Here is a 14,104-nt window from a genome sequence, read left to right on the forward strand (position 1 = left end):
GGTTTGGTTTCCATATATCATGGCCTAATTTGTGTATTATAGTTTACAGCATCACTCATACATTTCGGCTAATGGAGAGGAAATAAGAGGGGAAGATCGACACAATTATTCTCATAGGCGTGAGTCAGAAGTCACATGTGTGTGTTTCTCTCATATCTCATCACCAGAACTTAATCATAACACCTAACCTACCTTACCTAAGGAGATGTGAAAAGACAGTCTTTCCGTGTATATATAAAAAGGCAGTCTTTCCATGCATATTCTGTCAACTAATCTCTGAAAGGGCACCAACAACACACAATGGGGAAAAGATAGCCTCTGCAATAAATGGTGTTGGGAAAACTGGATATCCACACGCAAAAGAAAAAGAAATGGGACCCTTATCTTACACCATACACAAAAATCAATTCAAAATGTATTAAAGACTTAAAATATAAAAGCTGCAACCGTATAACCCCTAGAAGAAAACATAAAGATAAAGCTCCTTGATAGATATCAATCTTGGCAATGATTTTTTGGATATGCCACCAAAAGTACAGGCAATGAAAGGAAAATTAAACAAGTGGGACTTCATCAAATTAAAAAGCTTCTGCACAGCAAAGGAAATCATCAACAAAATGAAAGGCAGCATACCGAATGGGAGAAAATATTTGCAAACCATATATCTGGTAAGGGATTAATATCAAAAATATATGAGGAACTCATACAACTCAATAATAAAAAATACACAACCCAAGTAAAAAATGGAAAAAGGATCTGTATAGACATTTCTCCAAAGAAGGCATACAAATAGCCAACAGCTATATGAAAAGGTGCACAACTTCATTAATCATCAGGGAGATGCAAGTCAAAATCACAATGAGATATCACCTCACAATAGTTAGAATGGCTGTTATTTAAAAAAAAAAAAAGGTAACTGTTGGTGAGGATGTGAAGAAAGGGAACCCTAGTACACTGTTGGTGGGAATGTAAATTGGTACAGCCATTATGGAAAACAGTAGGGAGATTTTTCAAAAAATTACACGTAGAAATACCATGTGATCCAGAAACCCCACTGTTGGATATTTACCCAAAGGACCTGAAGTCAGGATTTCAAAGAGATACCTGCACTCCTATGTTCACTGCAGCGTTATTCACGATAGCCAAGTCATGCAAACAACCTAAATGTCCATCAACAAATGAATAGATAAAGAAAATGTTGTCTACACATTCAATGGAATACTATTCAGCCTTCAAAAGGAAGGAAATCCTGCAATTTGCGACAACATAGATGGTCCTAGAAGACATTATGCTAACTAAAATAAGCCAAACACAGAAAGACAAATATTGTATGAGCTCACTTACATGTGAAACCTAAAATAGTCATAGACTTAAAAGCAGAGAGTAGACTGGTTCCTCAGGGTCTGGGGAGCAGGGGAAATGTAGAGATGTTGGTCAAGGGAAACAAATTTCAGTTACATAAGATGAATAAGTTCTCGTGATGTAATGCATATAGCATGGTGACTCTAGGTAACAAAACCATACCCTATGCTTGAAATTTGCTAAGAGGGTAGATCCTATGTATTGTCACAACACACACACACACAAAGTAACTATGTGAGGTGACAGATATGCTATTAGCTTAATTGTGGTGATTACTTCAGAGTGTATACATATATTAAATCATCAGTTTGTACACCTTAAATATGTACAATAAAAAAAGAAAAGAAAATGTGGTCTTTAGTTGAGCGAAGAGTGCCCAGCCAAAATGTATGGATCTTTTTAACAGTGGAAGAAAGAGGAATTAGTGTAAAGGGACTAAGTACCTCTGCCACAGTCTCTACCAACACCCTCGTGTGCACATAGATTTCCCCAAAGGAGTCCATTGCAAGTCCTATCCATAAGTGCGTCCAGTTCTGAATCCAGGATCTCTGGGTCTTCTATCCGGTCTAGATGTGGCTTCTTATCACCTGAGTACTTATAAACAAAAAGGAAAATAAAGTAAGCACATGATTGTTGCCAATGCTTGCTATACAGAACACAAGAGTCAGTGATCACAAACAATTATAAAATCTTGCCAGGCAAGGACTGTGAACACTGCCTGCTTTGACAGTGGAGGAAGTTCCTTAGCAAACACTCTGCAGTGATGGGGTTCCGCTCTTTGCAAGCAATGTCTTTGCCTGTTGTTTTCCAAACCTTTTGTCTTTGTTCTCTGAACATTAAATTTATAAAACAGATTAGAAAAAAAAATAGCCTCATAATAAATGTGTCACTAAAAGGCAGAATGTAGTGTGAGTTATTCTGAATAACGAAGGGAAGAAAGTCATTAGGGAAACACTATTTCTTCCAAATTCTTTGGAAAGCACTATAAAATAGCTTCAAAACCTAGCTCCTCTTAGAGCAGTCACCCCAAATTTGTTTCTGTATTTCAATTTTAAGCTCTTTCTCTCACCCCGAATCAGGCATTATTAACTACATTTAGAGATAATACAATAATAAATATACAACACTCAATAACTTCTGTGTATTAAAACAATTTATAAAAATTACATAAATATCCTATACCAATAGCAAAGACGTATATAAAGTACACAATGAAAACTATAAAATTTTACTGAAATACATATAAAACCATAAATAAGTTGGCAGATATTTTTAGCATGGGAAAACAGCAATGGAGCAATGGAGATATAAAGTCTCTTCAAATTAATTCATGTTTAAACAATCAAAATCACATAGGAATTTCTCTGGGCCTGTCCAATGATATTTTTAAATTTATCTTGAAGCAAAGCTTCTAGAAGCATCTAAAAGAAAGAATATCTAAAAAAAAATTTGAAAAATACGGAAATAAATGTCTTTGTAATTAAGTGTGGCCACAAAATGTACAAAAGAGGCTGAAGACTTTAAAGAACAGATCTTAGTTGCAGAACATTAGGCTAACAAGGATGGGTGATTAATCACTTTTTTTCCTGACACATGGAAAATAATTAGTCATCTGTGATCTAGCAGAAAATGCATAAACACCAGATGTTTCTATCCTTCTGTATACCATACAAATAATGTTCTTTATTGAAATACATAAAATTGGAGGTAAACTTGAATTTAGCAGGGTGATTCTATCTTTATGTTAAAAATAAAGAAGATTCCTGCCATAATGGTAGCATTTTTGAACTAATATGAACACATTAATTCACTGTTTTGCACCATTAAGTCTTGAAAAGACTATTAACAGTTAATTCTTACTGATCTATTCTTATTATATCTTTAATATATCTTATGTTCAAGGTGCTTCAATGAGATAACACAAGGAGCCTTGAGAATAGAAATATGTAGATTATAGATTTGTCTGAAAACAAATTCAATGACTTCAAATCAAGAAGAACTTTTAGAGTTTACAGTGCCATATGTGTAAGGTCTGTCTATCCTAATATAGACAAACCAATAAGACGGCATTAGTATGAGATGTTGAAACCCAATTTTCAAATGATATACCATCTTTTAGGAATTTGGCTTATGTGTAATGGTATATCCCTACATCAGCATCATTAATGCTTTGAGGCACATCTCTTACTATCCTAAAGTCCCAAAGCAACCCATTGCTAAACGGTTATCACAATCTGCTCTACATCACTGACTTACGTGCATGTTTCACTCTCCTTCATTGCCCTTTGAATAATAATATTTGACATATGCAAAAATGTATGCAACATACAACTAAATTGTTAAAGTATAGAATAATGAACATCTGTGCACACACCACTTAAATCAAGAACAAAACATTATCAATAACTTAATACATTTTTTAGTTTTGCTTGTTTCTGAGATTTACAATTGTGTATGCAGTATGTGGTGTTTGAAGACGCATCTTTACAGACTTCGTTATGTTTTCATGATTCATACACGTTAGTGTGTATTGTGGTAGTTCACTTACTTTTTCACAAATACCTAACGATTTTCTTTATTTGTATATAAAGGACATATAATATGCTGGACACATTTACATTGTACAAATCGATAATCTTTGACATATGGATACACTCTAGAAGCAATCACCACATTGTTGTAGAACAGCAATGACTCTCGGAGGGCCTACCCAAGAACTATGGAGAACAAGGGCTGGGGCGTCACTCCTCGGAGCAGAACTGGAGCTTCAAACAAGAAACATTCCCAACACCAGTGTGATGGAACCTGGCAACATTAATACAGCTGCATTTCAGAATTGCTACAGACTAGTGCTATATACTTCGAATTCTTTCCCTTTGTGGATGGTAGCGTCTATATAGGAGTTAAATTTTAAAAACCGCTGCACATCAGCTGTGTGGAAAACAGATAACTTATTTTTGAATTGTATAGGTCTCCAGGTTAGTAAGAGTAACTTCCAAGGAGAACCGTTTGGACCTGATATGATAGATCTTTGAGCCTGATACTGTGATTGGATGATTCATTTGGGTACCTGAGAAGATAACGAATTTTTAGATTTCTTTCATATTGCATTTGGGATAAAAATGAATGATTAGGGTCAAAGAGTAGACTATGGTAGATTGAGTGCATTCACAGCCCCAGTTGATCTCTCCTCACATGCTTGTCCTTTGTCCTCTGATTTTGTAGTCTTTCCCAAACTTTTTCCCGTGGCTTTCTACATTTGTTGTGAGTATATAGTCAGGCAATCTGCTGGAGGGAGCTAGACTCTGGAAGAAAGGGAGTCTGCTTAGCAAAACCCAGCTCTCCTGGCTGAGAGTACCTAGCATCCAGCCCTATATTGACGTTCTGGCAAACCCTAAATGATACAATATACAACATACAGAAATAAAACATTCAAGTTGTTTTGTTTTGCTTTTTGCTGAGGAAGATTTGCCCTGAGCTAACATTTGTGCCAATCTTCCTCTATTTTGTATGTGGGGTCACCACCAGAGTGCGACTGCTGATGAATGACGTGGGTCCATACCCAGGAACTGAACCTGGGCCACTGAAGCAGAGCACACGGAACTTATCCACTAGGCCACAGGGCGTGCCCCAACACTCAAGTTTTTAAAAGAAATGCAGAAAAACATTGTCATGAACTTCATATGAGCAAAGAATTCTTAAACAGGTAATAATTTGTATTAATCACAAAAGAAGTAACTGACAAATTGGACATTTTTAGAATTAAAAACTTGTTCATCAGAGGGGAAAATTAAGGAGTAAAAAAAGCAAGCCACAGCCCAGGAGAAGATACTTCATATATGTATAAAATATTTAAAATATAACATTTATTTTATTATAATTATACATTTTTATTTATTATTTTTAAGTATGTAATTATAATAATATATATTTTATAATATGTGGCTTTACATACAATAGTTATATATATATGCAATATATATTATACATGTGCACTATATATTTATAATATATATTATATTACAAATAAAATTCATAATATATATACATGTGTGTATATATGCACATATTTAAATATGTATATATACATATTTATATATGTATATATTTAATACATATAAATTCCTACTATACATATTTAAGTCCTAATATACAAAATATTTAAAGGACTACAAATTAAACAGAAAGTCTGAAAATCCAATAAAAACTGGGGAATAAAAAGCGACATTTGAGCTGTAATTTCACAATAATACATTTGAAAAGATTCTCAATCTTTTGAGTTATCAATGAAATGCAAAAAAAAAGCACAGAGAAATATCACCTTAAAGAATGAAACAAAGAAGACTGTCAATACTGAGTTTTGACGAAGATGTACAGTGACTTTTATAATGGCTGATGGGATAATAAACAAGAACAATGATTTTGGAAAACTCTTTTGCGTGTTTACCTAAACTGATCATAGCACACCCCGTGACACAGAAATCCACTGTCCCAGGTATATGTCCACATGAAATTCATACTAATGTATGACAGAAGACGCATACAAAATATTTATAGCAATATTGTTTATAAAACAACTGAAATGTACACAATGGAAATGTCCATCATAGAAAAATAGAGGTTTCATCTTATCAGTAAAATAAAATACAGCAATGACAGCTATTAGGCTCCTGATACATACAATAACATGAATGGATTTCACAGAAATTTTGTTGCACAAAAGAAAACAGATACAAAGTCACGTGGATTGCATGACTCCATTTATGTAAATATCAATAATAGAAAAATATTTAATCCCTGATAATAGAAATCATGAAAGTGGACCTGAGGCAGTGGAGGCAATAAACTCGGAGGGGTGATTAAAGAGATTCATATGCATTTTGGTAAACTCTATTTCTTGATTTAGATGGCAATTGTAAAGGTTGCCTTGAATTTGTGAAAATTTATTAAAATCCGCACTCATGGTTTCTGAACTGTTCTGTATGTTATACTTGAATAAGTCAGAAAATAAACAGCTCTGTTAATACCTATACATTTACTATCTATCTGAACTCAGGCAATTTATTAAAGTGTTCTTTGCAAATCATTTTCCTCATCTAAAAAAGTAAATGAAAACATCTATTTCATAGTACTGCTGAAAAGATGAACTAGGACAACCTGCAGAAAGCACTTATTCTGATGCCCTACTAAAATACAGATGTTTTCAATGGTAAAAAATATGTTATACATTTTTAGTGAATACCATATATTTACTTTCTTAATTGCTTCCATCATTAAAATGTGACATATTTGAAATTCAATTTGATAGGGACATTAATGTTTACAAACAACCGTTTGAGTAACATCATCTTAAATTCTTGGGTGCACATATTGTCCTTTTTCCATATGAGTGGGCCTGACACTCTTGTCTGTTGTTCCACAGTGTACAAGAACTGCTGAGCTAAAGTGTTACATAGTCTATTTCTATTGAATTTGCTGACCCTAAAGCCATCTGTTCTGAACTGAAATGGTCAGAATTGTCAGTTGGTAGTTTATTTATGTGATAATGAATGATATACCATATAAATTAAGCCAAATAGATAGCATAAGTGGTCCCAAATTAGTCAAATAAGACTCTTCTCTCTCCCCGTTCTGGGCCATAATAAAATTTGCTTAGCTACTGAACAGATTGATGGCCCACATGTGCTCTGCATCTCAGACAGAACATAAAATCTGACTCTAGGAAATGGACCAAATTAATGCAAAACTTAATGCACTCTTATGACACATTTATCCTTATGCTGTTAAATTATTAGTAAATATTTAGAGTATTTAAAGAATATAAAGAATAATTTAAAAATCACCCGTGTAGACACTATCTAGCTTAAGATATAAAACATTATAAATCATTAGAAAGGAAGATGTGTTATGACCTAGTCTATCCCCATTTTTGCTGCAAAGAGATAATCTCTAATGTACTTTTGTTGATTAGCATTCACATGCAAGATTTTTACTTTAAACAATTATATATAAACACCTTAAATGTGTGTATTATGTGTATATGAACACATATATTAGTATATGTCTGAATGTGTATAGAAAACTATTTAAATTTTGGAATATATCTTATATTTAATGATGCATTTATTGAGCTTAATGCATGAGTTGTTTATTTTTATTTTTCCTGGTTTTGAAATATAACTAAAGAAAGTTATCACGTTGTCTGAGTCCAGCTTTAGTCACATTTCCTCCATTATGACTACTTACTTTTTCATTTTTATTTTTGAAATATTCTGAAAGTATGTGTTTATATTTTCTACTTAAACTATTCAGAGGGTTGAAGTGCTTTGTTTCTCCATTTACTATTAATTTCTCATTTCACTGTATTAGTATCCAGAAGTTCAAGGTATGTCCTATTTCTATGAGACGTACATAAGGATCCTTGAGATATAATACAGAATCATTTTAATAAATGTCTCTATGGGCACATGAAAAGAGTTTAATTTTAGTTTTCAGCATTTAAATTAAACACATCTCAATCAATTATATCTAACTGCTAATGCAACTGGGCAGCTGGAGAATGGCCATGCTCAGCTCAAGGGAATGAGAGGAAAGCGTCAAGGGCAAAATTTAATTGTTTTTCCTAAACCATACCCCCACTAAGACTCCATCGACATCCGCCCACATGAGTTCAAAAGAGCCTTCGCTCCTCTATGGGTTTGTAATACAGTTCCTAAGATCCATACTTTACTCTTCCTCTATCTTTTTCAGGATCTATTTTAGGGGAAGAAGCCAGCAACCTCAGCGAAGTCACAATGTTGCCTTTGCTGACTTTTTCACTATTAGATTTTCAAATGTTGAGCTATCCTTGTAATTACTGAATGAAACCAATTTGGTCAAGACTGAGTCTTTAATGAACTGATGGATTTGATTTTTGTGATAATTTAATTAGCAGTTTTGCATCTATGTTCACAGATAAGACTGGCATGCAACTTCCCCTGTGCCTTTGTCTTGTCATTTGCATAATTCTGTTGGACAACGCTTCAAAAATGATCATAGTCTTCTTTCATGCCATTTTGAGGAATAGTTTTAGAATATTTTTCTCTTCTCTTTAAATTGTCTAACTTACTTATATTTTTATTGATTTTTTATCAGTAATTTCAATAGCTATGGCTATAGTCAGAGTTTCTAGTAATGTTTGAATAATTTTAAATAGTAATTTTCTAGCATATTATTTATTTCCTTGAAGTTTTCAATGTCTTATCATTATTTATAAGATTTTATGATATTTATAACTCTCTCTTCATCTAAAGATGTATTTTTTTAAGTATTTCTAAAACTTGCTATTTGCACATCTCATCTTTCATCTTGATCATTGAGACTTAAAGTTGTATTCATTGGTATTCCCACAGGTGTTTTTTAAATATAATCTCAACTAATTTGTGTGTGTCTTTTGGTCTGAGTTTTATATCAAATTCTGTTTTAATTGAATTTCCAAATTTCTAAATCCTTTGGGCATTTTCTTTTGCTCTTTACCAAAATTCTTTGGTTAAATGATTTTGTAACTTATTTTTAAGCTTTCTTTGTATTCCAATAAACATAATTATGATATGAATACTCATCTAATTGACAGTCTAGCTGCATCTCATATGCTTTGATATTTTCAAATTTAGCTATAAATGTTTCATAATTTTATTGTGATTTTTAAAAAAAATCTATTAATAATTTAAAGTGTGATTTTATTTGCAAATTTGTGAAATATTTGGGCTATATTTATTCTTTTATTTCTGAATTTTGGTATATTCAGAAAATAGTGTCTTCATGATGTTGTTTCTATGAAATAACCAATTTTTGCAATATTCCAATTATGCTTGAAAAGTATGGCTCTTTATTATTGATTGGATTCATATTTGAGCATAATTTTATTAGGACAGTCTTATTAAGTGTGTCGTTCCAAAATTTACGTCTTTAATATTCTGACCATGTTTAAGCTAATGATTTCGGAAACTTTTTCTTTTTTCAAAATATCCAGTAAATTTCTTCCTGTGATTATTTCAGTTTTTTGCTTTTATATAAGTTGATATTTTGTGTTACATGCTAAGTTAACTTAGAATGGTACCCAAGGACCCTGGAGTTAGGCTGCCTGGGTCACAGTATGGCTCCACCACTTTCCAATTATGTGATCTTGGGCAGGTTACCTAAGCTCCCTGTCCCTCAGTTTCCTCGTGCATAGAAGCAGAGTAATAAGAGGACTCAGAGTAAAGTTTGTTAATGGATTACATAAACGTAACAGGATTAAAATAGTGCCTGGAATACAATAGGTACTATATAAAAGCTTAATATATATTGTGTAATTACACACATATAAACATGTATATACATAAATATATATAATATATATTTTGTATGCACATATGAAAGCAAGTTCATGATTGTTACATTTTTATTATGTAACATTTTTTCTCTACCAGTTTTATTTTTTCAGCTTTACTGAGGTATAATTGATAAACAAAATTGTAATATATTTAATGTGTACAACACGATGATTTGATATATACGTACATTGTGAAAGGATTACCACCACTGAGTTAATTAACACATCCATCACCTCATATGTTTACCTCTTTTTCTTTTTTTGGTGAGAACACTTAAGTTCTATTCTAATGGCAAATTTCAATTACGCAAAACAGTACTATCGACTATAGTCATCTTGTTATATATTAGGTCCTCAGACCTTATTCATCTTATAACTAAAAGTTTTCATCCTTTTAGCAACCTCTCCCCTAGTCCCTGGCAGCCACTATACTATGTTCTGTATCTATAAGTTCAATTTTTCTTTTTTCAGATTTCACATATGAGTGATACCATGCAGTATTTGTCTTTCTCTGTCTGGATTTTTTCCTTTAACATAATGCCCTCTAGGTTCATCCATGTTGTCACAAATGGCAGGATTTCCTTCTTTTTTAAGGCTAAGTAATATTCCATTGTGTATAGATTTTTTTCTTTACCCATCCAAATTTTCTTTCTCCATTCAGCCATCAACAAACACTTAAGTTGTTTCTGTACAACTACTGGCTATTGTGATTAATACTGCAATGAACATGAGAGTACGGATATCTCTTTAAGATAGTGATCTCTTTTGAAAGGATAGATACCCAGAAGTGGAATTGCTAGATCATATGGTAATTCTATTTTTAATTTCTTGAGGAATCTCCATACTGTTTTCTGAGTCAGGTATTGACGTCTATTTGTCTTATTGACGTCTTATTGTATTGCTGTCTGTTTCTCCCTTTAGCTGTTAATATTTGCTGTATATATTTAGGTACTCTAACGTTGCATGTATAAATATTTATGATTGTTATATCGTCTTCATGAATTGACTTCTTTATCATTATATAATGACCTTCTTTGTCTCTTATTACAATTTTTGGCTTAACATCTATTTTGTCTGCTATGTCTGCTGTAAGTATACATACCACTTCTTTCTTTTGGTTTCCATTAGCATGGAACATCTTTCTTGATCCTTTCACTTTCAGTCCATGTGTGTCCGTAAAACTGAAGTGGGTCTCCTGTAGGCAGCATACAGTTGAATCTTGTTTTCTTGTCCATTCAGCCACTCTACATCTTTTCATTGGAAAATGTAGTCCATTTACACTTAGAGTAATTATTGATAGGTATGGACTTAGAATTGCCATTTTGTTAATTGTTTTCTAGCTGTATTGTAATTCATTTTTCCTTTCTCCCTCTCTTGCTCTCTTCCTTTGTGATCTGATGATTTTCTGTAGTGGCATGCCTAGATTACTTTTTCTTTATCTTTTGTGTATCCACTATAGGATTTTGTTTTGTGGTTACCATGAAGTAAAACATAAAACATCCTATAGTTATAAGAATCTATTTTAAGCTGATAACAACTTACTATGAAAGCATACAAAAGTTCTACATTTTTACACCCCCTGCCCACATTTCATGTTTTCAATGGCACAATTTACATCTTTTTATATTGCTTATCCATTAACGAATTTTTGTAGTTATTTTTATTACTTTTGTATTTTAACCTTTATACTAGAGTTATAAGTAATTTACTCACGACCATCATAAAATTAGAGTATTATGAGTTCATTATACAAGCTTCTTCCAGAAAGACACTGCCTTCATTTTATTGTTGTAATGAGCTGCAGGGAGAAGGCAAGGAAGTGCCAGCCAGCACCCCAGGCTCTGGGGAGCATCACAGTCAGCCCCCAAATGCATGCTTATTGGAAAAGGGATCCTCAGGCAACAGCTTGTAAAGCATTTAGTCAACCCTCTTCAGGGAAAGACAGAGATGAGTGTTTTCGCTTGTTCCCTCTACTGAGCCCTAATGGTATAGCCACAGCCAGTGCCCCTGCACCCCTGAAGACCTGCTTCTTGGTTTGCTATAGTCCTGTAGGACTCATGGACACAAGCCCCCTTGGATTTCACAGCTAGGTGTTTTGGGGGTCTGCCCCTTGATGGGAGACTTAAAAGTCAAGGCGCTAGATGTAGAGTCCAACTCTTTGCTCCTCAGGGGGAAGCTGGCAGTTGAGACTTCCCTCCCAAGTATATAATGCTGTGAGGGGAGTGGGGTTTATGATGAGAGTGTCTCTGCCTTTCCTACATGTCCGATGTGGGTTTTTTCTCATTTGCCCTACAAGTAGTAACCACTCAGCTATTTTCTGGATTTCTCTTGGAGAGAATCGCTCCCCATGTAGCTGTACATATGGTGTGTATGAGAAGAGGGAAGTTCAGGAGCCTGCTATGTCTCCGTCTTGGTTCCTCCAATGTCCCTATGTTTTCTATGTGCCTTACATGTACTTGCTGAGCACCTACTCTATGCTAGGCCCTGGGATACAAGATAGCAAGTCAGAAGGAGTCCTGGCCCCCTGTCATACAGAGTGAGTGGAAGTAGTAGTAGAGGTACAATAATGAAGATAACATGCACTAGACGGTGTTTTGGAATATTCCATACTCACTCACAAACAATATGCCCTTGATCCATCCACCCAGGGGCCTGCAAACTATGGGCACATGGGCAGTATCCCTCTGTCCATGTTTGTATAGCTCACAAGCTTTACAAAAATTGTTAATGGGTTTTACCTTTTTAAATGGTTGGAGAAAATCACAAGAAGGATATTTCATGACATGGGAAAATTATATGTAATTCAAATTTCATGTTCATAAATCAATTTCTTTTTTTTACCTTGTGACTCCCTTATCCCATTTCTCCCAACCCCCACCCTCTGCCTCTAGCAACCACCAATCTGTTCTCTGTATCTATGAGCTTGATGTTTTCGTATTTTTTTTTAGATTCCAGATATAAGAGAGATGAAACACTATTTACTTTTCTCTATCTGACCTATTTTACTTAGCATAATGTCCTCAAGGTCCATCCATGTTGTCACAGATGGCAAGATTTCATTCTTTTTTATGATCGAATAATATTTCATTGAACATACACACACACACACACACACACACACACACCACAATTTCTTTATCCATCCCTCCACTGGTGGACACTTAGGTTGTTTCTGTATCTTGGTTATAGTAAATAGCGCTGCAATGAACATGGAGGTACATATATCTTTTCAAGCTAATATTTCCTTTTTTTTTGGATAAATACCCACAAGTAGAATAGCTGGATCATAAGGTAGTTATATTTTTAATGTTTTGAGGAATCTCCATACTATTTTCCATAATGGCTCCACCAATGCACAGTCCCACCAGGAATGCACAAAGCTTCTCTTTTCTTCGCTTCCTTGCCAACACTTGCTATTTCTTGTCTTTTTGACAACAGCCATTCTTACAGGTATGAGGTGATATCTCATTGTAGTTCTGATTTGCATTTCCCAGATGATTAGTGATGTTGAGCATCTTTTCAAGTATCTGCTGGTCATCTGTATGTCTTCTTTGGAAAAATGTCTATTCAGATCTTCTGTCCATTTTTTAATTGGACTGTTCATTTTTTTGCTACTGCGTTCTATGAGTTCTTTATACATTTTGAATATTAAGCCATTATTGGATATGTGATTTGCAAATACTTTCTCCCATTCAGTATATTGCCTTTTTATTTTGTTGATGGTTTCCTTTGCTGTGCAGAAAAGTTTTAGTTTGATTTAATCCCACTTGTTTTTTATATCTATTTTATTATAACATCTATTAAGTGATAGTAATATTTACATACTTGGTTTGATGTCAGTTATTATTTGCTTGATATTTTCTTTTCCATCCTTAATTTTCATAGTATCTCTTTCACTTTGGTTTGGGCATGTTATTTGTAAGAAAAGTAGAATTGAATTTGCTTAATTTAAAAAATTCTAATATAGATATCTCCATGTTTAAACAAATTCTGTCTTGCTTGGTAAAATTACTAGTATTTGTGGATTTTTAATACCATCTATTCTCTCTGCTCTTTCTTTACTACAGTTTTGTTTCTATCATTCGTTTTGTTAGATTGATAGTCTTTGGTATGACTTGTTTACCGCTTTTGGGGTTTCATGTTCTATTGTCTTTTTTTTTGTCACACTCAGGTGGTCATATAATGTTGACAGCCTGTGTGGTACATAGACTTGCAGCGCTTGGCTGTTCTAATATTGGAAGGAACAAAACAGCTTCTGATTTTATACGGGATTGAATGTTTGCCATGCAGGTGCAGTACATTGACAGGTGGCCAAGGACATTATGGTTTGGTAATATTTTTATTGGAATAATGAATCATGGTATATGAATTCCAAGGTAAGAAGTGAAA

General features: G+C 33.7%; 1 long non-coding RNA gene across 3 annotated transcripts in view; it reads left to right on the forward strand.

Moving 5' to 3' along the window:
• LOC139084999 (uncharacterized) overlaps nt 1-14,104 on the forward strand; it is a 426,452-nt gene that overhangs the window by 179,708 nt on the left and 232,640 nt on the right. The gene's annotated exons all lie outside the window — the stretch shown is intronic.

Source organism: Equus przewalskii, chromosome 8, assembly GCF_037783145.1.
Source record: "Equus przewalskii isolate Varuska chromosome 8, EquPr2, whole genome shotgun sequence".
NCBI classification, from domain to species: domain Eukaryota; kingdom Metazoa; phylum Chordata; class Mammalia; order Perissodactyla; family Equidae; genus Equus; species Equus przewalskii.